The sequence below is a fragment of the Eurypyga helias genome, unplaced genomic scaffold (assembly GCF_000690775.1).
Source record: "Eurypyga helias isolate BGI_N326 unplaced genomic scaffold, ASM69077v1 Scaffold52215, whole genome shotgun sequence".
Classification (NCBI taxonomy): Eukaryota; Metazoa; Chordata; class Aves; order Eurypygiformes; family Eurypygidae; genus Eurypyga; species Eurypyga helias.
In genome coordinates, this window is record NW_010253113.1 from 8,333 (window position 1) to 13,313 (window position 4,981).

Sequence of the window (4,981 nt, forward strand, 5' to 3'; positions counted from 1 at the left end):
TGTGTCACACATATTGGGATATAATGGCCCTTGGCAGGTTTCGATACGTTTAATTCTGTCCTGGAGGATTTTTTGGGGAACATTTTCAGAGGCAAAGCTAGTTTTATTCTTTAGTAAAGAGAGGAATTTATTACATGTAAAGTTCTATCTTTTCTTCTTACAGAGAAGACTTACACCCTCTTTGAAAAGATTTGTATGTTTTAAGAGAGTATTGGGATTGACTTAACAGTAACAACTCAAGTTTTTAAAGACGGATGCACATACTGACAGCTTCAAAGAAACAGAGAGCAAAAACTTCACTCACCTTTGTTAGAAATCAGAGCCCACGTTTACATCTGCTGCTGCGCTAGCTGGTAAGTGAGGTATGGCTCCTACACTTCCAACAAGGCACAAACAGGTTTTACGCTGTTAATTCTTTCAGGTCAGGCTACCAACCACCTGAATTCGTAACCAAAACACGGGCTCCTGTAGCAGTACGGCCGGCTGCCGAGACACGCTGCGCATCTGCGGCCGGAACAACACCGCGTTTTCAAAGTCAGGAAACACGATCGCATCTGAACACGAAAAACACCTTCAAGTCAAGATGCTTCAGCTTCCTGTCACAAAAGGGACGCCATCAATTTCCATTCTACATGCTCGGGCTGAAAAACGCGGTAAGGAGTCGACGGAAAAAACGCGCAACATCTGCAACAGGCAACAACAACATGCAAGGTTTCAGACACGAAACCGTGACTTGCATCGTTTGTTACTTGCATCTTTTCACAAGAGGAAACCAAAAGGACCACACAGCACTGAACTTCTACACAGGCTTCTTGTGTTTCCAATGTCATTTATTGAGGAGTGAATGAGATACCGCCAGACATGCCAAAGAGACTTCACATTCAAGGGCTGGAAGCCGAACAGCTTTCCTCATTGAGTCACTGTACAGGTTGGTTTTGGGAGTCTGAAAGTGTGATCAATGAGGTCTTCATGCACCATGTTTCTCTTCGGTTCTTCATCTCTGTGATCCGTTAAACTCGTTGGGCAGAAGGACGCTTTCTACCCTACAAAGACTCACACTCCAATTAATACAATTAACACTAGATGTAGAGAAACGTTTATCTGTTATAACGTACATCTACTGCTGAATACAAGGTCTTAAAGCTGTTTTCGTAAATTCATTACGTCTACTGAGAAAATGCAACTTGTTTCCCTTTCGCCATCGTATGGATGGCCTATACCATTAGAAAAATACTCTTCAGTGCTATTGTAGGGTTTACAGGAAACTTCTTCCATGTGGTGGGATAGAAACCGATTTAAACACCCTCCTGAAAGAATGCTTCTTCCTGCCGCCGCCGCCTGCAGGTTGCAGAAGAATGGCCTACCCGCACTACAGTTCTGGGTTTACTCAAAAAAAAGAAACAAAAGAAACCTAAACGATAGGGTAAACGTTTATTTGGAGTTAGTTTTCTTGCGGATGATAATTAAGGCCCTTCAAGCAGAGTTCAGGAGCTCCTGTATGGCTGCCTGTTGATCGGCATTGAGCTGTGATATGCATTCTGTCCACAGTCCTCCAGATGTCTAGAAAACAAACGAGAAGTTGTCTTTATGCAGGCTGACAAGCTTCTAAGGCACACGTTAAGCGTCTGCATCTCCTCAAAGCTCAGCATTGCCTGCGCTCACCCCTGTAACCTCTACGCCAAAGGGAACGGTCCGAAGCTTTCACTTACACGCGCTCCCACACGGGTTCAACCGGAGACGCCCCAACACGCTGAACAGAGGCAAGCTGCGGTGAAACAGCGCCGGTGGTAATTGGTTTGGAACTCCTGGGAATTCTCTGCAGCTGACACCCTGAAGCTGACCGCAGCCCCAACCATTTGCTCCCTTGTGCCCTGAAGCTGAAGGATCAGCGTTGAGGCAGAACAGAACTGTGCCCCAACGCCAGAGTAACTTTTGGGCATGGGTGCACCGGTGACACACGGTGATTACAGGATGACACGCTTCGCTACGCGTGTCCGTGCAGAATTCTGCTGCCAACACACAGCATGACTCTTCAGTGAAAGGAATGGCAAATTGCCTCCCAGAGAGAAGAGGATGTGCACAGCATCTGTCTCGGTAAAGGTAAACTCACGCTTGCCTTCCCCTCGGTAGAGCTCACCTGTGTCACCGAGCCCTCGGCTGAGGCAGTAGCCTTTGAAGGCACCACAGTCACTAGTTCTAAGGGTACCAGAAAATGCTGAAAATAAGAGGCTGGGCATATTTATTCACTTATCAAGAGAAGCTGGAAGCAACTGGCACCCTGCTTTCTTTGGAAGGACAACGATAGGAGAAAAAAAGCCATTCCAGGTGGCTGGCTGCAGGACTTTAGATTGTTTTGTGTGACAGCAGTATACTTGAAGTAAATGAAAAAGGATTGTTTTCATTGATATTTGGTATATTTTATGTGCAGCTCATTACAATGTCCTTTCCTCACACACTCCTTAAAAAAAAAAAATCTAATAAAAAAGGTTTCACAGAACCTGAAAAAGAAATCCTCAAGTTGAGTTTGGGTTTGGTTTTAGTTTTAAATAATATTAGGCATTTTAGACTCAATGTGTAATGCAGTATTGCACAACGGAGATGTGCATTTCTGGTACGTATTGAAATTGATGATACTCTATGCTGAGTATTTCTAGCCTGAGAATACCTAAAGCTTGTTTAATTTCAGCTATGCCCATAATGTTACTCCTGTCAGATGCTGGCAGTGGAACAGCTTTCTGAGATCATTAAAAGGAAAAACAGGCTTTCTCCTGGAGTCTGGGAAGCAGCAGCAGGCGAACTGTTAACAACTACACAGCCTTTAAAGTTCCTACCATGGTATGAAACATTTACAGTGCTTTACTGAAAGGTAGTGTGTGAAGAGATAGGTTTGGTAACAATAGATAAGTGAGCTAAAATTATATTTTTTTATAAAAACATGAGGTTAAAGATTTTTTTTGCCCCGCAGTCTGAAGGTAAATCATTTAACACATGCAGAAGTCTTGTTTCCATCTCCATGTTCCTATCATTCCTGGCCAAAACAAGACCTTGCAACCAATCTACACAGGTATGTGCCACTGTACTGTTAAATAAACCCAAACAACTAACCTTCAGCCTTTCAGATAAACTGAACGGATGCTTTGGCACACCCAGACTTTGAGTACTAACAGCCAGGATTCGTATCCGTCAGCCAGAATCCAGAGCAGCCACTTGCACCACTTTTCACTTTGAAACTGCTTTTCATTCTCTTTATGCCTTCAGAGTTTTAACAAACCATTTGCTGCCAGACATAATGGATCTCACAGGCTGATACGCTCATCCACGTGAATCCTTTCCAAAATCCAGTATTCCTAAAGTTCTCAAACTTGAGTTTTGCCAAAGCATGCCAGGTGGAATGGACAACAACAGACAGCTGCTGCTCCAAATCCTCTGCTTAATTCTCTGAGCTATATGCCTGCCGGGCACATGACTTATCACCAGGTGCTGCAACCCTCAAGCGAATCCACCCGACAGCAATCAGCCCTGCATCACCCAGGAGAGGTGCAGCTTAAATACTCGCCCACACTCATCACCCAGCTCCCTAAGCAGCATTATGGCATAAAGGAAGTGAACCTTGAGGCAGTTCCCCCAGGGGAGGGAAAACACCCAACAGCCACCTGCATCTACACTGGATGAGAGAGGGCAGTAGGAAAATGCCTTGTGGTCTGCGCTTCCTCTCCAGCAGAGATCCCAAGCCTCTGCTGTATTAGTGAGTCACCACAGGGTGCTGGGGGCCTTTGCAGGAACCACGTTAGACCAAATCCTGCGGTGCAGCTCACTGGTACAAAGACAGGCAGATTTCTCTCCAGATTTTAATTTCTGGCTCAGAAAATAACCACCAACCACAAACAACTACTGCTGGCTAGCATGTTAACCATCTCACTGCACAGAGCTTAACGCTACTTCTTTTAAATTAATAAGATTCTGAAGTTTATCAAAAGAGACAGACTTACTCAAGTGCAAATGTTACCAAGTTTTATCACTAATGGTTCAACAAATGTCCAAGGATCTCCAAGACCACCAGCTGAAGCATTACTCTCTAAGGAGACAAAGCTCTCCCAATTGGTTTAACAGCTCGGTTACTTCTGAAAGCAGAGTCTAAACGTTCCCTTCATACCTAAGCAAGCATCTGCTTACCTGCACTTGGCGAACCACGTTAGCCAACCGCTTGGTGCACGGATCTTCGTGTTTAATAGCTTCATGAATTTCACCATCCGCAATTATACCAAATATTCTGGGAAGGTTAGAGTTGTTGGGGCCAAGGACAACTGGGTTGTTGCTGTTAAAATCAAAATATATATATATGACAATTAATGTTTAACTAAAGAAAAAAGGAAAATAGCATTTTACATGAGTGATATGGAAATATCTCATTCTAAAGCTGCTTATTTACATCTTAGTTTCACTCAGCGAAGCACGCGGAGCATTGTTGCCTGATGACGGAATGTTCCCTCTCTCCTGTTAATATTTAACCAGCTGATTCTTTAATCAGCCTACGCTTTATCAGGAAGAAGGTCCGAACTTTACGGAACGCTTGAGTTCCATGCAGATGGAACTGTAAATAGCGTGACAGAAATACCCTGCCTGAAAGGGCTTATTCCTGTGTCTCCCTTTCTCAGGGCTGCGAGGGGGAGGAGGTTGCGTTGCTGGCGTCAGGAGCCAGCACTCTCACTAGCACAGCAAATAAACAGTTCTGCCCCCTCTTTCCCGGCCAAGCACCGGAGCAGCGGAGTACTGGCAACCGAGGACCTGGGTGGAAAACACGATCTACTTCCAGCCCTGCCACCTACTGCTCTTGGAACGAAGAGGCTGTGAGCGCGGGACTGACAGAGCTCCAGAGGAGTACGTAGCAAGGCTGAGCCGCCTGTGCAGAGCTGGGCACAGAAGCATGCCAGCACCATAATTCCCGATTTCCATGAAGAACGGCTGCGAGAGTTGGGCTTGT

The 4,981-nt window shown here is 45.1% G+C and overlaps 1 long non-coding RNA gene across 1 annotated transcript; it reads right to left on the bottom strand.

The window, feature by feature from the left end:
* Positions 1–792: 792 nt before the first annotated feature.
* LOC104510336 lies at positions 793–4,351 on the bottom strand. Its single transcript, XR_727898.1, has 2 exons — positions 4,174–4,351; positions 793–1,560 (listed from the first exon to the last, which is right to left on the bottom strand). It is a non-coding gene; the product is annotated as an uncharacterized LOC104510336 (long non-coding RNA).
* Between the last annotated feature and the right edge of the window lie 630 nt (positions 4,352–4,981).